The sequence below is a fragment of the Rhinatrema bivittatum genome, chromosome 5 (assembly GCF_901001135.1).
Source record: "Rhinatrema bivittatum chromosome 5, aRhiBiv1.1, whole genome shotgun sequence".
NCBI classification, from domain to species: Eukaryota; Metazoa; Chordata; class Amphibia; order Gymnophiona; family Rhinatrematidae; genus Rhinatrema; species Rhinatrema bivittatum.
In genome coordinates this window covers 329,268,905-329,295,508 of record NC_042619.1, presented here as the reverse complement: position 1 = coordinate 329,295,508, position 26,604 = coordinate 329,268,905, and positions in this window count along the sequence as shown.

Genomic DNA, 26,604 nt, shown 5'->3' with positions numbered 1-26,604 from the left:
ACCTGGTAGTGGCCCACAGAGCGGGGTACGCCAGGAAACTCCTCTCTAGATGACACCCCTTGGGGTGGATCTGGTAGTGGCCAGCAGCGTGGGGTATGCCGAGGATCAGCGAGTAGTAGTTCAGAGAGGTGCAGAAGATTAGCAGAGCGAAGTAGATGATGGCACCTACTCCGGAGTATAGAAAGGTAGCTGGGATGAGCACGGTAATGGCTCGAGGCACGAGGTACACCAGTGGTCCCGTCAGCAAGATGGTGGAAGCGATAATAGCACTCACAAGGCTGAACTGGCAGGATCCCAAATAAGGATAACAGGAATCTTTAGGCAGGAAGGCCCTCCGAGGAGCTGATAGCCAGAACATAACAAGGCCCCCGAGAAGCGGGTACCTAAGGCGTTCTAAGTCCAGGAATTCAGGTAGCAGTTCAAGTAGCGAAGTGAAGCGTCTTCAAATGGAGTAGAATAAGCAGGAAGAAGTCCTTGCTAACTCACTGGAGGGAAGACAGAGAAGAGCCTTGAATGAGGTCATCAATTAGGGTTGGGCCAGGGTTCCCACCCTGGACCCCTTAAATAAGCGGCCGACGGCAACATGTATGCCTAAGGAGAATCAAGGGGCAGAGCCTAACTGGCAGCGGAGTTCGAGCCACAAGAGGAAGCCTCTTGCCCGTGGGGCAGGCTGCGTGGAGGAGTGACGTGCTGCTGGCCTCCCTGCCGGCCGAAGTGGGAGACCGGCCGAGGAAGAAGGTGAGTGCAGTCGGGCACGGCATCCGTGGATGACCGGTGTAACAGTAACCCCTCCTCAAGGCCCCCCCCAGGGGAGCTGTGGTGGTCTGGAGGCCGGTCATCGCCCTGTCTTGTGAATTCAAGATGTGAACCTCTGTGGAGCACAGAGATGGGACCATTTCGGACATATCCTGTGGAAGAACCGAGGATTCCAGAGAGGTCGTGGAAGATAAGAAAGGGTACCCGTCTGCGTTTTTCTGCTGCAAGAGAGCATGTAGATTCTGGATCTCCTGCTCTTTGTAGGCCAGCATGGATATAAGGCCTTGGGTGGCTTATTTATGCGTCTTCACGAGGGCTTCGTTTTCAGATGTCTTATGTGCCAACTGCTCTTTCACCTGTGTGAACCAGCTCTCAAGACATTCTCCCGGAGTGAACCGGCCTCGGTCAGAGTCTCTTGGGATTTCTTTCAAGGAAGAAGAGGTATAGGCAGGGCAGTGGTGACGGTCAGGGACTGAGAAGGTCTTAAGGGTTCTAGACAGGTCTCCGAACATCGTGGGCCCCATTGAATCTGGTCAGGTGAAGACCAGTCAAATTGTGGTTGGTGTTTCTGTAACCATGGCAGGCCCAGAATTACTGGACTCACGGCCGCAGGAAGAATATAGAAAGAGATGGGCTTGGTGTGGTCCGATCCAACTCTCAGAGGTTGTGTGATTCGCGCGACTGTCCCGGGGAGAGGGTCCCCGTGTACTGATGAGAGAACCCTTGGAGGAGTCATTGGAGACGTAGGAAGTTGATACTTATCCACGAGGTCATGCTGAATAAAGTTTGCCCCGGTGCTGGATTCCACCAGGGCTTGAGTAGGAATGCTCGTGGAGGGTAATTCCAGGGAGGTGGGCAAAAGGAATAAGGGCGACCTTGTCATCTCCCGACGCGAAGGTGTCTTCTTCTTGGCAGATTCTCGGGGTAAGGCTTGTTCAATGTCCCCACAAGGTCCCAAGTGGAGGCGAGGAGTGGTCACGGCTGCCGAGGGACAAGTCTGACCCTATTGCATCGGTTCCTCAAGAGGTAGAGGAGAAACCTCTGGTAGGAAGAGAGGATCCTTGAAATGACCTCGTCAGGTGGTGTAATTCTCCCGGGCCTGCTCTTGGAATCTTCGGTTTATCTTCCCCGTGAGATCGATGAGTCCCACAAGGGAGTCAGGAAGTTCCCGTGCCACTAGTTTGTCTTTGATTTGAGTGTTTAAGCCTTCTAAGAACATGGCATTCAGACTATTTCCCTGCCAATTTAGCTCCATGGTCAGTGTACGGAACTCTATGGTGTACTTATACAGAAGACGAGACCCTTGTTTGAGCCAAAGAAGATCTGAGCCCATGGCGGGTAACCTGCCAGGTTCCTCAAAGACTTGTTTGAAGGCCGAGATGAAGTGTGGCAGGTCAAAGAGCATGGGGTTGGAGTGCTCCCACAAGGGCGAGGCCCAGGCCAAGGCCTTGCCATCCAAGAGGAAAAGGATAAAAGTCGTTTTAATGGAGTTGTTGGGGAACAATGCTGGTTGGAGAGAGAAATGCATGTGACATTGGTTTAAAAATCCCCAGGACCGCTTTGGGTCTCCTGAGTAGCGAGGCGGAGTTGGCAGTGGAATTACTGCTCGACCAGGATCCAAAGTTGAGGATGAAGTTGCTGACCTCCAGCAACTTCATCCGATAGGCTGTGACTTGACATGCGACCTTCACCTCGAAGGTCGCATGTCAAGTCACAGCCTATCGGCAACCTCCCCGGCGCACACGTCACACGCCGGAGGTGAGCGGGGGCTTTAAACCCTAGCACTCTCCTCGGGAAATCCCTCTTCTTGCTGCGATCGACGGGGAGGGCACGGCGAGGGCCTGCGCAACTGGCGCCCAGGCCCATCGGGGTAAGGCCTCGCGAGCGCACACACTTACCCCAGACGGCCCAAGCACCGGCCACGAGGCATCCGGACTCTCCTCCTCCCTGCTGCCACAGCCTATCGGCAACCTCCCCGGCGCACACGTCACACGCCGGAGGTGAGCGGGGGCTTTAAACCACAGCACTCTCTTCTGGCGCCACGCGCCGGGCGTCGCACGCACGAAGGAGCGCGCACGAAGGAGCATGACAAATGGGCCTCCCCCTTTGTGCGCCCCTTCGTGCGCACCTCTGCAAATGCTCACACACTTATAGATCTTCTCTCAGCTCTCAGCTTCAGACAAAAAACCTCCCAACACTAACTATTGTGCTCTGGACTTTCGCCTGCACTCTACCAACACACAGCATTCAACCAGCATTCAATGTTGCATGCAACCAGCACTCAGCATTCAACCAGCATTCAATTCAACCAGCATTCAACGCTGCATGCAACCAGCACTCAGCATTCAACCAGCATTCAACGCTGCATGCAACCAGCACTCAGCATTTAACCAGCTTCAAAATTAGTCTCTTCCACTCTGGACTGGTCATATCTCAAACATCCACTTACAATTTTCGATTTTACTAGAACATACACAATAACCATGATCACCTCCCACATTCCAGTTCTAAAATACTCTAACTTCACCACCAATATAATGAGAACGAAGACCGTTAACTCATACTACAAATCTCTCATTCCTATCATGACTTCCCCCTTCACTCAAATCATGGGATTAATGACGTTCTCTATCCTTCTTCTGAACACACACAATCACTACTAAAAAAAGCCATTCTATTAGGGGAAATCCTTACTGATGAGTCCCCTGTCATATGTGCAATAACAGAGACCTGGCTGAAAAGCACTGACGTCCCCATAATAAACCAACTACCAACAGACTTATACGATGTATTCTCCATTCCGAGACCTAAAAAGAAAGGAGGGGGACTTCTACTGGCTACAAAAAATAAATTCAGTCTCACTCTGCAACCCAGTTTACCCCCTCACAAGATTGAAATTGGTCTATTTAAATCAAAAGACCTTCAAATTTGCTTAATTTATGCACCCCCGGGCATATTGGAAAAAAACCCTTCTTCTCTTACGGAATATATTGCTAAATACATTAACATCAACATACCCACCATCATCCTAGGTGACCTAAACCTACATTTCGACCGCGCCCCCTCACACCAGCATGTGAAGCCATACTCTCTACTCTTAGTGCCATCGGACTTAAACAAATTGTCTCAGGCCCAACGCACAATGCTGGCCATACCCTGGATGTGATATTCACGAACTCTCTAATCCTCTCTGACCTCCCCCAATGCACACCCATACCATGGTCAGACCACTACCGAGTAGACACTAGCTGCACAGTCAACGGTAATCACCATGCTACACACCCTAAAAAAAAATTATAGAATTCAGAAAAAAATGCCAAATGGAAGACATCATTGAAGCGCTCACAGAAGATCTCCATAAACTAGATCTCACTGATGCCAACTCGGCCTGTCTGACCTGGCATCAACTCACCAGCTGCATTGCAAATCGACTCTGCCCTCTACTAACAAAAGAGATCAACTCAGAGAAGAAAGATAAAAAACCATGGTACACCACGGACCTCAGAAATATGAAACGCGAACTCCGTAAACTGGAAAAGAGGTGGCGTAAAATCCAAGACCCAACACATCTACAAAAATTCAAAGCACTACTCCACAAGTATCGCAAAACAACTGATGAAGCCAAGAAAAACTTCTACACAACAAAAATTAATCAATACCAGTTCAATCCACGTGCCCTCTTCCAATACGTTTCTAACATAATCTCCCCCTCAATAAACATCAACACTGAAAATGAGGATAAAAATAAATGTGAGAAACTAGCCTCTTATTTCCACGACAAGATTACTAATATCATGGCCCGCTTTTCCTCTCCATCTCTGCCAGTATTCTTATTGCCCACAAGCACCACGAGCTCTTCACCCACACTCACAAATTTTGAAACCTCAACTGCATCAGAAATTGAAGCAATACTAAAAAAAATCAAACCGGCCTTGCACCCCATTGATATCATGCCAACAAAAACACTACTTGCCATTCCTACTAGGATCGCCCCTGCTATTTCTAATATTATCAACAAATCCATTACTGATGGTATTTTTCCTATGCAACTCAAACACGCAATAATAAAGCCCACTCTCAAAAAATCTGACCTGGATCCCTCTGAACCAGCTAACTATCGGCCAGTCTCGAACCTCCCGTTATTGTCGAAAATCTTAGAAAAAGTCATTAACAAACAACTCACAGACTTTCTAGACGAAAATCAATTACTCTTCCCTTCACAATATGGTTTCCGTAAGAACCATAGCACCGAAACCCTGCTTGTGTCCCTCTCAGACTCTATACTAAAAACCCTTGATACTGGTCACTCTTATCTTCTGGCGCTACTTGATATCACCTCGGCGTTTGACACGGTCAACCACAATACCCTCCTCTCTCTCCTCTCACAAATTGGCATCACCGGCACTGCCTTATGCTGGATCCAATCTTTTCTGAAAGATAGGACATACAGTGTCAGGATGGGACACCAAACGTCGAAACCCAGAAATCTATCACAAGGTGTCCCACAAGGGTCCTCTCTATCATCAACGCTATTCAACATTTACCTATCTCCGCTTTGTCGACTTCTTGTGAAATTGGATCTCCGTCATTTCATATACGCCGATGACGTACAGATACTCATCCCCATCAATGATTCACTCTCTAATGCCCTGAAAACTTGGGATTCGGCCCTTGCTGAAATAAAAAATCTACTCACTGAAAACTTTCTGGCAATAAACACTAACAAGACAGAACTCCTCATCATCACGCCACACAAGAACATCACCGCTAACACCACTCCTATCTCAACATCAGACCATCCCCATCTGCAGCAAGTCCGCAGCCTTGGCGTTATGATTGACAATCACTTTTCCTTAAAGAATTTCATCTCGGCCACAATCAAAAATGGTTTCTTTAAGCTACATACGCTTAAAAGAATTAAACCACTCTTACATGCTCAGGACTTCCGGACAGTGTTACAAGCTACAATACTACCGAAACTAGACTACTGTAACGCTTTACTTCTAGGTCTCCCGAAAAACACAATTCAACCATTACAGATGCTGCAAAACGCTGCTGCTCGCTTACTTACCAATACTCGCCGACACGAACACATCACTCCCGCCCTCATGTTCCTACATTGGCTTCCCGTAACTTACAGGATTACTTTTAAAGTACTATCACTCATCCATAAATCAATACACAACCAAGAGATGCAATGGTTTTCTGATCAGTTTATATTCCGCACATCTAACAGGCCAATTAGAAATATCCACCAAGCTAAACTAACCTCTCATCCACTCAAACACATCAAACACGTGTCCACAAGAGACCGTTCTTTCTCCATAGCTGGTATCAACATCTGGAACAATATGCCCTTGGACTTGCGTCTCGAATCCTGCCATAAAACTTTCAAACAAAACCTCAAAACCTGGTTGTTTGAACAAGCTTTCACTCAATGATCATTGACTAATCTGAAATGCAGTTTTTCTGTTTAATTTTTCACCAGCTCCCTGTTCATCTTCACTCCCCTTGTTTGTTTCAACCTGCTAATTTCTCAGTTCTCCATTTACTCCTTCTCTCCCTATGTGCAACATCTGTGACTTAACATTAACTTGACTTAGGATTAGGCCTTTAACAGGTTAATGGCCTTTTTTTCACTCCAGCTTCGTTGTTGAAATAGAATATGCATTGGTTTTATACTTAAAGGAGTTATAGTATGTATATAGTTGTTGAAATAGAATATGTATTGGTTGTATAGTTAAAGGAGTTATAGTATGTACCCCTGAAACCTGTTATTTATGTAAAGCCTGTGGCTGTTATTTGTTTACTTCCTATATAACCTGTTGTATGTAAAGCCTGTTGCTAATTTATTGTTTACTGTAAACCGAGGTGATGTATATCTATACGTACCGCGGTATATAAGAACATCTAAATAAATAAATAAGTCGAGCCAAGAGGTCTTGATGGACAATTAAGCGGTTAATGTCTGCTACCACCATGTCCAGCGTTGACTGTAGATCCTGGAATTTCTGGAGGAGAACAGGAATGGATTTGAGCACCGCCAAGTCTTCCGCTTGGGAATTCATTTAGGTGGTCAATGGAAGTTGACAGTGCCTCAGAAATCACTGTTGTTCTTGACTCTTCTAGGACAAGCCATGAATGTCCTGAAGGGCTGAGAGCTGCACCGGGACCATGGAGTTAGCAATCTGTTATAATCTGGTATGGTTGTGGACCCTGGATCGTAGTGAGAGCTGACTCCACCCACAAGAAGGGATCCTGTAAGGACTCCCCATGACAGGGGTGGTCTCAGCAGAGGACACAGAACGGGTGAGACTTTATTATACTGGAATCGTGGATGGTACCCACAGCATGGAGAGAAGACACAGTCCAGAGTAGTAAGACTGCTCAATGTTGTTATTCCTGGTAGTGGCCCGCAGAGCGGGGTACGCCAGGAAACTCCTCTCTAGATGACACCCCTCGGGGTATATCCAGTAGTGGCCCGCAGCGTGGGGTATGCCGAGGATCAGCGAGTAGTAGTTCAGAGAGGTGCAGAAGATCAGCAGAGTGAAGTAGATGATGGCACTTACTTCGGCATGTAGAAAGGTAGCTGGGATGAGCACAGTAATGGCTCAAGGCACGAGGTACACCAGTGGTCCCTTCAGCAAGATGGTGGAAGAGATAATAGCACTCACAAGACTGAACTGGCAGGATCCCGAATAAGGATAACAGGAATCTTCAGGCAAGAAGGCCCTCCGAGGAGCGGATAGCAGGAACATAACAAGGCCCCCGAGAAGCGGGTTCTAAGTCCAGGAATTCAGGTAGCAGTTCAAGTAGCGAAGTGAATCATCTCCAAATGGAGTAGAATAAGCAGGAAGAAGTCCTTGCTAACTCGCTGGAGGGAAGACAGAGAAGAGTTTAAGTAGCCCGCCTTGAGTGAGGTCATCAATTAGGGTTGGGCCAGTGTTCCCACTCTGGGCCCTTTAAATAAGCGGCCGACAGCGGCACACATGCCTAAGGAGAGTCAAGGGGCAGAGCTTTGCTGGCGGCGAAGTTCCAGCCGCGAGAAGAGGCCTCGCCCTTGGGGCAGGCCGCACGGAGGAGTGACGCGCTGCCGGCCTCCCCGCCAGCCGAATCGGAACTGGAGACCGGCCGAGGAAGAAGGTGAGCACAGTCAGGCATGGCATCCGTGGCCGACCACCGTAACAATATTGAGGTTAATATTTATTTAAAAAAGAAGTAAAACTGATAAGATATCAGGAATATTCAGTAGGAAAAACATCCTGCTAAATATCCTTCAATAGTTATCTGGTTATAAGGGGTGTGCAGCCGGTAATACTCCTTGTTTTTTTCATATTTGTTGATTTTGTTTTTTCATTTTCAGGAAAAGTTTAAGGTGAAATTTAAAAGCCTGCTGCATTCTAAAATTGTGACAAGCATGAAAATGTAGGGCTTACATGCACCGGCCATATTTTAGAAGCCACCTACATGCATGTGTATCTATCGCTGCATGCATATCTTACAAAGAATCAAAAAGGGACATGGTGTGGGTATGGTGTGAATGGGGCAGGTGCGTTCCAGGGTGAGGTCAAGAGATGTGTGCAAATATTTGCATGCCAGGGCATGCACACAGGTCTAATGCTGCATAGCTCTGCTTCTGCTTCGGAAGAGGTGTAAATATAAAAAACAAAAAAAAAAGCCAGTCCTGAGGGGTTTAAAGAGTCTGGGGTAACTGGGGGAAGTGCCAGCTATTAAACCAAGAGGATTTGGTGAACCTAGCTCTACACTGGGTGAACTGGTAGAATTGGTGAAACTGGTCTTGGCATGCACACATGCCGGGTATAAAATTTCATGGCTTATGCAGCCAAAATCCAATTTGCACGGTTGGGTGTGCTTACTTGCAAAATGAGATGTGAATTTTAAAAGCCTGATGTGCGCCAAAATCAGGGGATGTGAGAATATGTCTGGTTTACCCACACCGAGCAGATTTTAAAAGCTGCTCAGATATGCACATATATGCCGCTGTATGCAACTCTCAAAAATTCTCAAAAAGGGTCGGGGCATGTGCATTGACTGGGCAGGGCATGGGCGGTACATGGGTGTTAACCAGAAATTTGTGCATAAATATTTACGCAATCCAGTGCACCGAGGTCCCCTGCCAAGTAACTTTACGTCTGCTATGGATGGTGTATAAGTAAAAAAAAACAAAAAAACGAGCCATTTAGGAGGGGTTTATAAGGTCTGGGGTAACTAAGAACATAAGAACATAAGAAAATGCCATACTGGATCAGACCAAGGGTCCATCAAGCCCAGCATCCTGTTTCCAACAGTGGCCAATCCATAAGAACCTGGCAAGTACCTAAAAACTAAGTCTATTCCATGTAAACATTGCTAATGGCAGTGGCTATTCTCTAAGGGGCAGATTTTAAGAGCCCTGCTCGCCTAAATCCGCCCAAATCCGGGCGGATTTAGGCGAGCAGGGCCCTGCGTGCCGGTAAGCCTATTTTACATAGGCCTACCGGCGCGCGCAGAGCCCCGGGACTCGCGTAAGTCCCGGGGTTCTCCGAGGGGGGCGTGTCGGGGGTGTGTCGGGGGCGGTCCCGGTCGTCGCGATGTTTTCGGGGCGTGTCGGCAGCGTTTTGGGGGCGGGTACGGGGCGTGGCTATGGCCCGGGGCGGTCCGGGGGTGTGGCCGCACCCTCCGTACCCGCCCCCAGGTTGCGGCCCGGCGCGCAAGAGGCCCGCTGGCGCGCGGGGATTTACGCCTCCCTCCGGGACAAAGGTAAGGTGGGGGCTTAGACAGGGCCGGGTGGGTGGGTTAGGTAGGAGAAGGGAGGGGAAGGTGAGGGGAGGGCAAAAGGAAGTTCCCTCCGAGGCCGCTCCAATTTCGGAGCGGCCTCGGAGGGAACGGGGGTAGGCTGCACGGCTCGGCGCGCGCCGGCTATACAAAATCGATAGCCTTGCGCGCGCCGATCCAGGTTTTTAGCAGATACGCGCGGCTCCGCGCGTATCTACTAAAATCCAGCGTACTTTTGTTTGCGCCTGGAGCGCAAACAAAAGTAGGCCTATTCGCGGAGTATGAAAATCCGCCCCTATGTGAACTTAATAGCAGGTAATGGACTTCTCCTCCAAGAACTTATCCAATCCTTTTTTAAACACAGCTATACTAACTGCACGAACCACATTCTCTGGCAACAAATTCCAGAGTTTAATTGTGCGTTGAGTAAAAAAGAACTTTCTCCGATTAGTTTTAAATGTGCCTCATGCTAACTTCATGGAGTGCCCCCTAGTCTTTCTACTATCCGAAAGAGTAAATAACCGATTCACATCTACCCGTTCTAGACCTCTCATGATTTTAAACACCTCTATCATATCCCCCCTCAGTCGTCTCTTCTCCAAGCTGAAAAGTCCTGGAGGCTTTTCAGGCTATTAGACCAGAGGGTTGGAGGATCTACCTGGTAAATGGGTGAATTGGGAATCAACCAGTAAAACTGACAAATGTGTTGCCATGCGTCCCTTTTAAAATGCCTCCACTTACGCAGTAAAGTGGCATTTGCGTTCACAGGTGTATGTCCACTTAAAATTGGGCTACTTCCAGACACGGCAAGGCTATTTTATAACGTGTGCGCATATATGCATGCAATGTCATAAAATAGGTGCATCCCTGGGAGCAGGCTGACACTCGCATGCAAATTTGTGCCCGTGCACCTTTTTCATAATTCACCTTCCTGGCTCACACATAAGCGCGCCAAGGCTATTTTTTAACATGTGCGGGTATATGCGTGTATGTTATAGAATTACTGCATCCCTGGGGGCGGATTTTCAGAGCCCTGCTCGCCTAAATCCGCCCAAAACCGGGCGGATTTAGGCGAGCAGGGCCCTGCGCGCCGGTAAGCCTATTTTACCTAGGCCTACCGGTGCGCGCAGAGCCCCGGGACTCGCGTAAGTCCCGGGGTTTTCGGAGGGGGCGTGTCGGGGGGCGTGTCGGGGGGCGTGCCCGAACCGCGCGGCGTTTTCGAGGCGTGTGGGGAGCGTTCCGGGGGAGGGCCCAGGGGCGTGGCCGCGTCCTCCAGACCCGCCCCCAGGTCGCGTCCCGGCGCGCAGGAGGCCCGCTGACGCGCGGGGATTTACGCCTCCCTCCGGGAGGCGTAAATCCCCCGACAAAGGTAAGGGGGGGGCTTAGACAGGGCCGGGTGGGTGGGTTAGGTAGGGGAAGGGAGGGGAAGGTGAGGGGAGGGCAAAAGGAAGTTCCCTCCGAGGCCGCTCCGATTTCGGAGCGGCCTCGGAGGAAACGGGGTTAGGCTGCGCGGCTCGGCGCGCGCCGGCTATACAAAATCGATAGCCTTGTGCGCGCCGATCCAGGTTTTTAGCAGATACGCGCGGCTCCGCGCGTATCTACTAAAATCCAGCGTACTTTTGTTTGCGCCTGGAGCAAACTGGCCAAATTTAGTGTGGCTGGAGTTCCTGGCTAAACTTAGTTGATTGGTGCCAAAAATCTGGCACGAAGTGGGCCAAGTCCTCTTTAAAAAATGACAATTTTTTCAAAACCCCATCATCTTCTCCCCCCCCCCCATGATACCGATACACCTGTCTGAAAACGAATAGTCCTGCAAAATTCATCCCCTTGCTCCCACCTTCTGTTTTGAAAAATAAATGGTCCCCATCCTCTTCCTGCCTCCCTCCTGATGCTCCTTTTTTAAAATAGAAATAGTGCCCAGCCACAACATAGCTAGATCACCGGAATATTTTGTTTAAAAAAAAAGGAGCATCTAGAAGGTGGGAGCAGGGGATGGAGTCTGCCAGACTAATGTTTTGGAAATAAAGGTCATCAGGAAGGTGGAGGATAGGGGATGAACCTGCTAGAACTTATTTTATTTTTTATACTGAGGGAGAGAGCTTGGTTGGCCAGATATAGGACTGCTGTTGCAGAGCCTAGAGTTGTCTGGCTAAAGCTTAGAGTTACTAAGCTACAATAAGGTGATCACAAGAGTAAAAAACCTGCAACACTGAAAATAAGCTGCTTTGTGTGCATTTTTTATGCGCACTAAAATGAAATTTGGGTCACCCCAAATTATAAAGGCCCGAACCGCGTGAAATACAAAATTTCAACGAAATTGCCTGATTCGTCCTGGTTCGGGGAGCCCGAAACACGATTTTCGGGAAAAATTTGTTTTCGGGTTTAGTGCGCACTAACTCCCATTAGTGCGCGCTAATGAAAAAATGTTAGTGCGCACTAAAATGAAATTTGGGTCACCCCAAATTATAAAGGCCCGAATCGCGTGAAATACGAAATTTCCAGCGATGGGCTGAAAATGAAGCTCAAACCAATAGGTTCAGGCTTCACACATCCCTGTTAGAGTGCACATAAATGTGAATTTTAAAAGCATTACACATGCCAAAGATGGGAGATATGCACACAAGTGGAGCCAGCACGCACTGCGTAGATTTTAAAAGGTGCCCATGTATACACGTATCTCCCAGTATGTACACACATCAAAAGTTCAGTAAAAGGAGTGGGCTGTAGACTGGTCAGGGCAGGTCATTGGCGTGTCAGGGGAAGGCCAAGAGATGTGCGCACAGGTGCATGCCAAGTTACCCTTCTGCATAACTTTACTACTGCTATGGATGGCATGTAAGTATAAAAACAAAAAAAATCTAGGTTACTCAGCGGGGTTTTAAGGGTTGGGGTTAGCAGGGGGAAAGGGAGGGTAATAAATTAGGGGAGTTTGGAAGTGTTATTCCTAAACTGGGCAAACTGGGAACAAACTGGGAAAACACAGTATGGCGCCAGTGCGTGTCCCTTATAAAATTCCCTCCACTTGCGCAGTAGAGGTGGCATTTGCACGCACATGCAAGCATCCCTATAAAATTGTGAAACACATGTACGTGTGATCAGCCTAATTTATAACGTGCGCCCATAGACGTGCCTCTGGATGCGAACCAGCATACGCACATACATGCATGCCCACGTGGCTGTTTAAAAGTTACCATCATAATCTGCTTCCATGCATTGTTTTATATGAACTGATTAGAGGTGTTCAAGGGGAAATAGTTGGTATGAAAATAGTAATTACGCACATACTTTTTGATTTAAAAAAATATACACATAAGTGTACAGGGAAAAATTACTTCAGTAAAAGTGTGTGGATTCTTTTCCAGTTACACATATTTTCAAAGCAAACTCCTATGTGCGTTCAACTGCGTGCTCACTGCCGCGCTAAGCCGAATGCCCCTTATTGCATCCACCTGAATGTGGCTAAAAGCCTGCACATTGACTTTTATCCACATTGAAGGAGGGTGATTTTCAGACAACAGATTAATGTAAGCAAAACACATTTTACCCACAATAATCAATTTGAAAATTGTCCTCTGGAAGGGCCATTTTCAAACGTTTAATATTCAGTCCATACCAATTTATCAAGATAGAAGGGCTGTCTGGAAATTCCCCATCCTCATCACATGTGGGCTTTCTGCACAATGAGAGATGGCATGCCCAGGGATGTATTTAGGTTAGGGAGGAAAATAATGGGGGTAATTTTTAAAATAATTTTCAAGCATAAAACTGGGATTTCCATGTGTAAATATACTTTACCTGAATAAGTGGGCTTTTGAAAATTGCTAAAATATATCTTATTGAATTGTCCATAGAATATTCACATTTGAGTGCACATTACACTCGTAAATGTCTTTTTTAAAATAGCTTCAATAGTATGTTACATGTACATGTGTAACTCCTTTTAAAATTACCTCCAATGTGTTTTGGTTTAAATTTTCAAATAAATTGTTGCGGTCCCGGTCGCTAGACTAGCGACCGGATCCTTACCTATTCTTCCCACTCTCAGCTACGCTGAGGCCCGCTGTGGTTCGGGCCTGCCAGGCCGCGTTGCGGCGATGTCTCCACGAGGGAGATGCCGCCGAGGCCCGATCATGGCCCCGCCCCCACTATGGAACACGCACGCGCATGAAGGGGAGCTATTTAAAGGTCCAGCACCCGGAAGTGCTGGACAGCCCCCAAAATGACATCAGACGCCGGCAGGGTATTTAAGCCGGCGTCTGCCTGCACCAAATCGCCTTGCAACGAGGTCTCTCCGTGTGAGAGTCTAGTTGCTCCTGCTGTTCCTGAATCCGCTCCTGCTGTTCCTGAATCCGCTCCTGCTGTTCCTGAACCTGCTTCCACTGGATTGCTTCTCTGGTTCCGACTCCGGCCTGCTCCTGATTGTCTGTGCCTGCTGCCTGCCTCGACTTCTGGATTGTCTTGTCTTCTCTCCGCTGTTGTCACCTAAGTCCCAGAGGTCCTGGTCCTCACAGGCTCCTCCTGGGGGGGCCGAGAACTTCCAGGGTGAAGATTCCTTCGCCTCGATACCTTGCTGCCTTCACCTAAGTCCCAGCGGTCCGCATCCTCACGGGCCCGGATCTCCAGGGTGAAAACTTCACTTGACCTTCCAGCCAAAGTTCCGCCTCCCGGCCTTTCTTCTTTGCGGAGCTTCGGTTCCGCCAGGCCGGCCCAAGGGTCCACCATCCAGTCTGCAACAGTAACATAAATCACATTATTTTAATGGAAAAAGAACCCACAATTAAAAAACCTAGGTGGAAATATATCTGGGTTCTTGTTACCCACAGCAAATTTCAAAGTGAAATTCCTTAAATACATTCCCTTTGAATATTGGTGAAAAGACTAGAGGTATCAGAGGATTTTACAGTAGAGTAGGCAGTTTAAGAAGTAATACAGCTAAAACTGTTGTGCTCCGCGGCTATGGCGCCCCACGACCGCGTTCCCCTACCTGACTCTCAACGCCATGAAAGCCCCGGAGGAGGGCTCCGACTCGGGCCCGTGCTGCCCGCTGCAGGGGAAGCCGTCCTGCTTCCTCAGCGGCGTTTCTCCTCCACCAGGGAAGATCCAAGATGGCCACCGCCATGGAATCCAAGATGGCCGCCATCAACTCATTTGCATTTAAAGGGACCGGTCCCTTTAACTAGACTTACCTGCTTCCAATGATCCAGAGCAGAGGTAGTATATACGGAGGCTTCCTCTGCTCATTCCTTGACTTGGCAAAGTCTCTTGTGAGTGTTGTTTGAGTCTGCTTGCCTCGGTGAGTTCCTGCTTCTTGCTCCTGTTACGTCTTGGTGTTCCTGGTTCCTGACTTCGGATTGGCTTATGGTGATTCTCTGGTTCTTGACTTCGGATTGGCTTACGGTGATTCTCTGGTTCCTGACTTCGGATTGGCAAGCGGCGATTCTCTGGTGCACGACCTTGGACTGGTGAGCGACGACCCTCTGGCACTCGACCTAGGACTCCTCCAAGACTCCGTCTCCAAGGGCCCACCTAAGTCCCAGCGGCCTGGGTCCCTACGGGCTCCTCCTGGGGGGACCGTGGGCTTCCAGGGCGAAGTTCCAGTTGGCCTTTGCACCATAGCTTTGACCTCCCTAGGTCCACCTAAGTCCCAGCGGTCGGGTCCCTACGGGCTCCTCCCGGGGGGACCACAGACCACCAGTGGTGAAGACTCAGCGCCTCATCTCGTCTCTTCATCGCCTCCGTATTCGCCTTAGCCTCCAGTGCCAAGGGTCAGCTGGTCCCGCCTCCTGTTCTGCCTCGCCACCCGACAAGAGACCCTACGGACCCTCCGAAAGGTATACCATCCTCTTGTCGGCCAAGGGTCCACAAGCCTGAGCATAACAGATTGCCAAGTCCATGGACCCGGCAGAGGCATCTGCCCGCCAGGCCATTCCGGGAATGGCCCAGCGCCTGAAGGAGCAACAACAGACCCTCGATGCCCTGGTCTCTGCGGTACAGGGCCTGACCCAGCGCCTTGAGGCATTAGGGCCCATGAACCCACGCTGCCATCTCCACCTGTTGCTCAAGGAGGCCGCCCTACTCAGCCGCACACTGTCCAGGTTTCCAGGGGCGACCTGAGACAAGGAATTCCCACTCAACTCCCAGCACCCTCTCGATACGCCGGAGATGCTAAGCTGTGTCGAGGCTTCCTCAGCCAGTGCCAGGTTCGTTTTTCCTTGCTCCCCGCGCAGTTTCCCAATGACTTGGTCAAAACCAGCTACATTATGTCCCTGCTCGACGGTAGGCCTCTGATCTGGGCCTCGCATCTGTGGGAGAGAAGGGACCCCATCTTTGAAAACTTGAGCCAGTTCCTGTCTGCCTTCCGGCAGCTGTTTAATGAACCTGTCCGCAAATCCACTGCGGTCTCTGAGTTACTCCGATTGCGACAAGGTGCTTGGACTGTGGCCGAATACGCAATGGAGTTCCGTACCCTGGCCACAGAGTTGAATTGGAGAGATGACTGCCTCCACAGGATCTTTCTGGAAGGACTAGCCTCACGCCTTCAGAACGAGCTAGCGGCGAAAGAACTTCCGGAAGACCTCGACGGCCTGGTAGAATTGGCCAACCGAGTAGATCACCGGATGAGGCTTCGCCTCCCAGTAGTCAAGGCTCACCACCTTCCAAGAATGCTTCTGAAGTTCCTGGAACGTCCGCCGAGGAACCCATGGACTTGGGTCGCGGGAGAGTCTCCCCACAGGAACGTCGCAGGTGGATAGGGGACGGACTCTGTTTTTACTGCGGAGCAGCGGGCCATCAGATAGCAGTATGCCTGACTCGGCCGAAAAACACCCGGGCCTAGGACCGAAAGGAGGTCTCATCCTGGGCCGTGCTTCTCCAGTACCTCCACTTATGCTACCAGTTGCGTTAACCTTCGCCGGCGGCGAGTTCCACACTTTGGCCTTGGTGGACTCCGGCGCCGGGGGTAACTTCATCATGAAGAGTCTGGCGGAGCATTTGGACTTACCACAAGCTCGCCTTCCAGTGCCTTTAGTCATCTGCTCCATTCAAGGGAAACCTCTCCCAGAAGGCGTGACACACACCACAGTTCCGGTCCCACTGAGGGTTGGAATCCTCCACCAGGAGCGCATGCCGTTGTATGTTCTGGAGTACTCCATACACCCAATCGTCTTGGGCCTTTCCTGGCTGCAGGAGCACGAGCCTCAGTTCAACTGGAAAACTCTGCAGTTGTCTCGCTGGGGGCCGAAGTGCCACGGCAACTGCCTCCAAACCATGGTTCCCGTCCCCTGTCCCGTGGCTTCCACCAGCCTTCCTGGTCTGCCGGCCCCTTATGCCTTGTTTGCAGATGTATTCTCGAAAAAGAAGGCCGAGGTACTTCCACCCCATCATCCCTTCGATTGCGCCATCAATCTCCTCCCTGGTACTGAGCCTCCTTGGGGCCGCACCTACGCCCTCTCGCCTGCTGAGACACAGGCCATGAATGAGTACATCAGAGAGAACCTGGAAAAGGGCTTCATTCGAAAGTCAAAGTCACCCGCAGGAGCGGGGTTCTTCTTCATCGGGAAGAAGGATGGGACACTTCGCCCGTGTATTGACTACCGGGGCTTGAATGCCATAATGGTCAAGGACCGTTACCCTCTGCCTCTCATCTCTGAACTCTTTGACCGATTACAGGGGGCGAGGATCTTTTCTAAGCTAGACCTCAGAGGGGCGTATAACCTCATTCAAATCAAGGAGGGGGACGAATAGAAGACGGCCTTCAACACCTGAGACGGCCACTATGAGTATTTGGTGATGCCGTTCGGGCTCTGTAACGCCCCTGCCGTATTTCAGAATACCATGAACGAGATCCTCCGTGACCTCTTGTACCAGTGCGTGGTCGTATACTTAGACGACATCTTGATATTCTCCAAAGACTTAGCGGCCCACCGCCAACATGTCGTCCAAGTGTTACAACGCCTAGGAGAGAATAGATTATGTGCGAAGCTCGAAAAGTGCCAGTTCGAGCAAGAGTCTCTCCCTTTCCTGGGATATATAGTCTCCAGTCAGGGATTCCGTATGGATCCACAAAAGCTAAAAGCCATTCGGGAATGGCCACAACTGCCTGGGCTAAAGGCACTTCAAAGATTTCTGGGCTTCGCCAATTATTACCGCTCTTTCATTCCCAACTACGCCTCCGTTGTCGCTCCTATGACGGCCCTGACCCGAAAGGGCGCAGACCCCAAAAATTGGCATCCAGAAGCGGAAACCGCCTTTTGTCGCCTCAAGGAGGCATTCATGCAACAACCTTGCCTCAGGCACCCGGACCCGCAGCGGCCATTTTTTGTCGAGGTGGATACATCCTCGGAGGGAGTGGGGGCCGTACTGAGTCAGGCCTCCGACGGCCATAAACTACGTCTGTGTGCCTTTCTCTCCCGCCAGTTCTCGCCGGCAGAACGGAATTATGCCATTGGCGATAAGGAGCTCCTGGCCATCAAGGTGGCCTTAGAAGAGTGGCGCCCATGGCTGGAAGGGGCTCAATACCAGTTCACCGTCTTCACAGACCACAAGAATCTGGAATATTTGCATCGCGCTCAGCGTCTCAACCCACGACAAGCCCGTTGGGCCCTGTACTTTACCCGCTTCAATTTCATTCTCAGGTATAGACCGGCTGTGAAGAACGTTAAGGCTGATGCCCTGTCACGGGTATTTGAGTCTACGGAAGAGGCCGAGGAGCCACAGTTTATAATCGAGCCATCCCGTATCCTGTTGTCGGCCACCACAACCATCCCACCCGGGAAGACACTAGTTCCGCCATGTTGGCGGAAACAAGCCTTGGCATGGGCTCTCGACTCCCGTTGTTCCGGCCACCTGGGATAATCCCGGACATTACAGACCTTGCGACGGTATTACTGGTGGCCACGGATGAATAAAGACGTCCAGGCGTACGTGGAGTCCTGCCAGTCGTGTGCCCGCCACAAGAGGATCCCCGGTGCAGTTCCAGGCTTACTTCAACCCTTACCGGCGCCCTCAGAACCCTGGACCCATGTAGCAACCGATTTCGTGGTGGACCTGCCGCGATCCAGCAGCAACACCGTGATCTGGGTGGTCGTCGACCGTTTTAGTAAAATGGTGCATTTTGTACCATTGCCAGAATTGCCATCTGCGCCACAGCTGGCCCAGCTGTTCGTCCAGCATATCTTTCGGCTACATGGCCTGCCCCAAAGTATTCTGTCGGATCGAGGCCCTCAATTCACAGCCAAGTTCTGGAGGGCTCTCTGTCAAAAGTTCGACGTCACCCTGGATTATACGTCGGGCTATCACCCTCAGACCAATGGTCTCGCGGAGCGAACCAACCAGACGTTGAAGCAGTTCCTCCGTGTCTACGTCAATGAAAAGCAAGATGACTGGGCTAGCTTGTTACCATGGGCTGAATTCGCTCTTAACTCCCATCTCTCCGCAGCTACGGGATCCTCTCCGTTCCAAATTGTGTATGGAAAACAGCCACGACCGCCTCTGCCCGTGCCCATCACCGTGCCATCTCCGCTGGCCCAGCTCTCTGCAGAAGAGCTACATCGCCTGTGAGTCTCCACACAACGCGCCCTGATCAAGGCCGGTCAGGTGGCAAAGAGGTATGCAGACCAACGGAGAAGACCTTATCCACCTTTTAAACCGGGCCAAAAGGTTTGGCTAAGTACACAGTTCATCCGGTTGAAGCTGCCTTCATCGCAACTGGCCCCGCGATTCATCGGGCCGTTTCCCATTATCCGACAGGTGGGTTCTGTCTCTTACCAACTCCGTCTCCCTCCGTCTCTCAAGATACACAACACGTTCCACGTCTCCCTCCTAAAGCCTCTGGTATTGTCATGGCCCTCCAGCACACCTCCTACTCCTCAACCTGTCGCCTCTGAAGATGACCTTACCTACCAGGTCCGGGAGGTGTTAGATGTGAGAAAACATCATAGGAAATGGGAGTATCTACTGGCATGGGAGGGCTTCGGTCCCGAAGAGAATTCCTGGGAGCCCATGGCTAACATCCTGGATCGGAGTCTATTGGACCAGTTCCACCGAGACCACCCGTCCAAACCCAGGCCTCCGGGGAGATGCCCTAAAGAGGGGGGTACTGTTGTGCTCCGCGGCCGTGGCGCCCCATGACCGTGTTCCCCTACCTGACTCTCAACGCCATGAAAGCCCCGGAGGAGGGCTCCGACTCGGGCCCGTGCTGCCCGCTGCAGGGGAAGCCGTCCTGCTTCCTCAGCGGCGTTTCTCCTCCACCAGGGAAGATCCAAGATGGCCGCCGCCATGGAATCCAAGATGGCCGCCATCAACTCATTTGCATTTAAAGGGACTGGTCCCTTTAACTAGACTCACCTGCTTCCAATGATCCAGAGCAGAGGAAGTATATAGGGAGGCTTCCTCTGCTCATTCCTTGACTTAGCAATGTCTCTTGCGAGTGTTGTTTGAGTCTGCTTGCCTCGGTGAGTTCCTGCTTCTTGCTCCTGTTACGTCTTGGTGTTTCTGGTTCCTGACTTCGGATTGGCTTACGGTGATTCTCTGGTTCCTGACTTCGGATTGGCAAGCGGCGATTCTCTGGTGCACGACCTTGGACTGGTGAGCGATGACCCTCTGGCACTCGACCTAGGACTCCTCCAAGACTCCGTCTCCAAGGGCCCACCTAAGTCCCAGCGGCCCGGGTCCCTACGGGCTCCTCCTGGGGGGACCGTGGGCTTCCAGGGTGAAGTTCCAGTTGGCCTTTGCACCATAGCTTTGACCTCCCTAGGTCCACCTAAGTCCCAGCGGTCGGGTCCCTACGGGCTCCTCCCGGGGGGACCGCAGACCACCAGTGGTGAAGACTCAGCGCCTCATCTCGTCTCTTCATCGCCTCCGTATTCGCCTCAGCCTCCAGTGCCAAGGGTCAGCTGGTCCCGCCTCCTGTTCTGCCTCACCACCCGACAAGAGACCCTACGGACCCTCCGAAAAGTATACCATCCTCTTGTCGGCCAAGGGTCCACAAGCCTGAGCATAACAAAAACAGCATAAGAGCTATGTGAGTATTTTGTCATGCAAAGGGCATTCATGAAATGGGAAGCGTTTACACCTGTTGCATTATACGACAAGGTATTGATCAGCAAGGTAAACCAATTAACTAACTTTAATGAATTGATGGGCTGAAAGAACAGGATAGCATGATTAATGATCTAGTTATAAGAATAAGAATTTCCGAGCAGTGACGTATGAGAAATCATATCTCTGTAATTAAAAGTAATTAGCAGATAATGGCAATTACTATCTAAACATCTGATGTTGGCCAGAGGAAAAAATATAACTGAATACATTCCATTCACTTTTACTGTTTTAGTCAAAAGAGGAGTCATTTTTACTTTAGGAACAGCATAGAGGATTTTGATTTGGATACATGCTAATTACACAAAAGACCTTGGTTAGAAATTGAGTTCTCAGTTTTCAGGGAAAGTAACTTTTAAATCAGTGCACCCGGGTGCTCGTTCGTTGGCCTACACCCAGGGCCGCAACCAGTTTATAACATACTCGCATATGGGTGCGCATCTTAGAAGGTAGCCTGACTGCATGCACTGCACGCAAATGTCACTTCTGTCGTGTAAGTGGGGGGATATTAAAAGACACCATTACCAGTTTTTCCAAGTTTGTTCTCAGTTTGCCCAGGTAAGGGTTTAAAACACCACTGATCTGCAGGGGACCCTGGCATGTGCCAATGCTTGTGACGTATTTACACATAAATTTCAAGTTTGAATTTAGGAACGTCCATGTCCTGCCCAGACCATGCCCACACCCTGACCCTTTTTTGAACTTTATATTTATGCATGCGGCGGCAAGTACTTGCGTATCTGGCTGGCTTTTAAAATTTGCCCAGTGTGCGCAAGCCCGACTTGTGCACGTATTTCCCAGTTTGGGCGCACGCCAGGCTTTTGAAATAATTCTTAAAGTGTTTTAAATACCTAAATCAGCCCCTTTGACTAAGCCACCTAGGACTAAGCCTATTTTTAGTAGGCAACTAAATTTAGGTGGCTAGATTATGGGCGGGCATGGAGCTGGCATAAAAATAGTTAAAATGTTAGATGCTTGCTACTGAATTTCAGTGCTAAGCAACTAATTTTGACTCCTAAATCTTGACAAATTAATTGCAGGCCTAAATTTAAGATACTTTTCAGCTGAAAAGCATCTAAATTCAGCTAAAATTTAACTAAATATAGGCATCTAAAACTAAGCACCTAAGTGTTATTTGAAAATTGACCACTTAGATATTTGTTGTGTCCGTCGGTTGCAGACAGCTGTGACCACTCTGCCTCACCTCTCTTTTACCCTTTTCCACCTCCATTGGAAGAATGGCTACCTCCGATGCTGTTTGCCGAAACCCTCAGCATCTCTGAGCCAGCATGGGCGTCCCCGTCTACCATGCTTCTTCCTGTGGCCTCCTGCCTATGTTTTAGAATATGTCATGGCGGGAACCTCAGGGGCGGCCCCACTGCATGACGTCAGTACCTCCGGGTATTTAAACCTCTGCTCCGCTCCAATTGAACGAGTTAGCAAGGACTTTGGTTTTGCTACTCTGACCACTTCTAAGCTACTCGCTTGGATTCCTCATTACGCTCCAGGGTATCTCGCTACTACGGAAGCTCTGGGTACCCGCTCCTTGGGGGCCTCTCACTTCTACTCGCCCTCCGGGGTTAATCTGCCTAACCTTAAGGACACCCGCCCCTCTGGGGTCCTGTCTGCTTTCTTTCAGGAACCCTCGGCGCTCCTAGGTACTCACTTCTCGAGGGCCTATTCTTCTCAGGGTATCCTGCACCTCGGACCTTGGGTCCCTCTCTTCATTCAACTACCGAAGGAACTTATCAGCACTGCTACTCTGTGAGTATCACTATGCTCCAGCTCTCCTCATTCCACCCTTCAGGTTCACAGCCTATCCCGCACTGTGGAACACTACCGGACCTTTGCTACATCTGGGTGAGACCTTCATCTTAAGAGACTGTCTGAGCTACTGTGATATCGCTGGACTATAGCACTGTCCATTCCTTGGGCAAGATTCTACTCATCAACTGCAGTATAATAAAGCTTTCTCTCCTCAGTGTCTGCCACTTCGACCAAGAGTCCACAATATGCCACAAACCCAACAGATTGCTAACTCCATGGACTCAGCTCAGCTCGCAGCCTTGCAGGCCATTCCTGGCCTAGCCCAGTGGATCAATGAGCAACAAAAGTCTCTGGAAAGCCTGGTTGCTGCCTTCAATCAGTTACATGCACAACTGAATACGTCGGCAACTCCAGTGAAAGAATTGCTGTCTCCGGTGGTGACTGTCAAGATTACCGTACCGTTATCCATGCCTACCCACTTCACGGGTGAAGCACAGATGTGCAGAGGGTTTGACAACCAATGCAGTATGCATTTTTCTTTGCAAACTACCCTCTTTCCCACAGAAGCTTCCAAGACCACCTATATCCTATCTCTACTTGAAGGAAGAGCCTTGGCTTGGGCTTCACCATTATGGGAATGTGAAGATCCTATCCTGAATGACCTATCAGGATTTCTGAAAATTTTCAAGTCTGTCTTCGATGACCCAGCTCGCCAGACCGTCGCTGGATCTGCTCTGCTTAATCTCCAGCAAGGTAATAAGCCGCTAACAGACTATGATATCAAATTCAAGACTTTAGCATCCGAACTACACTGGGACACAGGATGTTTACGTGCTATCTTCATGAATTGCCTCAACCCTCACTTAAAGGATGAACTGGTGGCTCGCGATCTGCCTGATACCCTTGAATCTCTCATGGAACTGCCTGGGAGAATAGACCACCGTATTCGAGACTGAACTTAAGAGACATGTCCTTGGAAGCTCGTCCTGGGAGCTAACCATCCCAAACCTGTGTCAATTGCCTCCAGCCTACCACCTGCTCCCTTAGAAGAAGATGAGCCTATGCAACTAGGACGAAGTCATTTAACTTCTAAAGAAAGACGATTCTGCAAATGCATGGGGTTATGCATGTACTGTGGCCAATCAGGCCACACCATCCAAATCTGTCCCATCTGTCTGGGAAACTGACAGGCCTAGGATCCGCAGGAGGACTCCTCCTAGGCCTCACCACTCCAACTCCTCCATTATCTCTACCAGTCTCAATTATCTGCAGAAGCCTCAAGTTTCAGACCCTTGCCCTCATAGAATCCAGAGCTGGAGGAAATTTCATCTTAAAACGCTTAGTAGAACATCCATGGATTCCTACTAGGGATGTGAATCATTTTTTGACAATTTAAAAAATTGTCTGATATTTTTTAAATCGTTAAAAATCGTTAGAGTATCCGTGCCATTGGCCGGCCCCTGTCACATGGTAGGAGCACTGGATGGCTGGCGCCAGCCATGGCCCGCACCATTTTTAAAGATGGCACCAGCCATCCAGTGCTCCTACCATGTGACAGGGGCCAGCCAATGGCACGGATACCCTGTCACATGGTAAGGGCAAAGGGCCATCGGTGCCATTTTTATTAGCGCAGTCGATGGCCTGAGAGCGTGAGATCGCTCCCCGCGCCCCCACTGGACCACCAGGTAATTTTAAAATGTTTTTGGGGGGGTCAGGAGGGTGGGGGAAGCTAAGGGGTTGGTTTTTAAGGGTCGGGTGGGTTTTTTGTTTATCGGCTCGAGCGCAGCCGATAAACAAAAACCCAATCGGGCCGGATGATAAAAATTTTAAGATTTGAATCGGAACCGGAACCGATCAGATTCTGGTTCCAATTCACATCTCTAATTCCTACCACACCAATAGCTAAGCCATTGCTATTGTCTTCAATCCATGGGGAACCACTGCCTGGAGAGGTTCCGTTAATTACCCAGGCCATCGGCCTGTGCACCAGAGCTTTTCACTCGGAAACCATCTCATTCCTTGTAATTGGAAAAGGGCATGCATCTGGTGGTACTTGGACTGCCCTGGCTACAAGATCATATGCCACAGTTTAACTGGGCAATGCTGAAATTATCCCGGTGGGGACCTGGCTGTCATGGCCGGTGTCTCACGGAAGTCTTGCCGCTAATATGCATGCCTACTACACCATCTTTACCAGGTTTACCTCCACAATACGCCTCCTTCCAGGATGTCTTCTCTAAACAAGCAGCAGATGTACTTCCTCCTCACAGAGTTTTTGACTGTGCTTTAAACATGAAATCCAATATGGAGCGTCCAAAAGGAAGAATTTACCCACTTTCTGTAGCAGAAACTAAGGCCATGTCCGCCTATATACAAGAGAACCTTCAAAAGGGATTTATCAGACCCTCCAAATCCCTGGCTGGTGCAGGATTCTTTTTTGTGGGAAAAAAAGATGGCACCTTACGTCCCTGCATCGACTATAGGGGTCTGAAGGAAATTGCCATCAAGGAACGGTATCTCCTACCCTTAATTTCTGAACTATTTGACAGACTCCAGGGAGCCAAGATATTTTCTAAACTGGATCTCAAAGGAGTTTACAACTTGGTGCGCATTCATGAAGGTGATGAATGAAAGACAGTCTTTAACACCCACGAAAGACACTTCAAATAACTCGCCATGCCCTTCGGACTAAGTAACGCACCTGCAGTCTTTCAAAATATGATGAACAACATCTTACGGGACTTATTATATCAATGTGTAGTAGTGTATCTTGATGACATCCTGATCTTCTCCCAGGATCTACAAACACACCAAGAGGATGTCAAGAAGGTTTTAAGACACCTACAGGAGTACCACTTATACACGAAACTCGAGAAGTGTGAGTTCCACAAGGAATCTGTACCCATCCTGGGATACATTGTTTCAAGAAACGGGTTTCAGATGAACCCCAAGACATTAGAAAGCATCCGAGATTGGCCCCAACCTACAGGCCTGAAGGCACTGCGCTGCTTCTTGGGCTTCACGAACTACTACTGTTCCTTTATCAAGAACTATTCATCATTGACGGTTCCTCTCACTGCAATGACCAGAAAGGGAGCTAACCCTTCCATCTGGTCTCATGAAGCAATATCAGCTTTCCTGTCTCTCAAAGAGGCTTTTCAAAAAAAGCCATGCCTTCTCCATCCAGACCTGCATCGCCCATTCATCGTCGAGGTCAACGCATCGGACGTCGGCGTGGGGGCGTTTTGTGCCAGTACAGCAAATCCAACATACTCCATCCCTGCTCCTTCTTCTCAAAGCCGTTCTCACCTGCCGAAATAAATTACAGAATCAGAGACAAAGAGTTACTCGCAATTAAACTGGCCTTTGAGGAGTGGCATCCTTGGCTGGAAGGCGCAGAGCATCAAATAGTAATGTACACCGATCACAAGAACTTGGAGTACCTCAGACATGCACAACGACTCAATCACCATCAAGTAAGATGGTCACTGTTCTTTAACAGATTCAATTTCCTTTTGAAATACCATCCGGGAGAGAAGAACACCGGGGCTGATGCCCTGTCACGATCCTTCTCCTCTCAGGATGTGCCTGACGAACCCCATCACATTATTGATCCAGGGAAAGTGGTTCTTGCAGCCACTCATGTTGTACCCACTGGGAGGATGGTTGTGGCTAGAAATCAAAGGAAGAAGCTGTTGAAGTGGGTGCACGATTCCCACCTGGCCGGCCATCCTGGTCAGAGTTGTACTTTGGCCATGTTACAGCGGTATTACTGGTGGCCAACTATGAAAAAGGATGTACAAGCTTATGTGGGTTCCTGCGCTGTCTGTGCCAAGCAAAAGCCACTAACCGGACGTCCTTGGGATCTGCTTCAACCCCTGCCAGAGCTGGATGAACCCTGGACACATATAGCAACCAATTTTGTGGTAGACTTACCACTCTCCAATGGGAACAATACCATTTGGGTCGCCGTTGATCGTTTCTACAAGATGGCACATTTTGTAGCCTTACCAGGATTACCTTCAGCAATGGAGTTAGCGAGACTCTTCATCAAACGTATCTTCCACCTTCATGGAATGCCTAAGTATATTCTGTCCAACAGAGGAGTACAATTCACTGCTAAGTTCTGGAGAGCCCTATGTCAAAAATATGACATCTCATTGGACTTGACCTCCGCTAACCACCCTCAGTCTAATGGACAGACTGAAA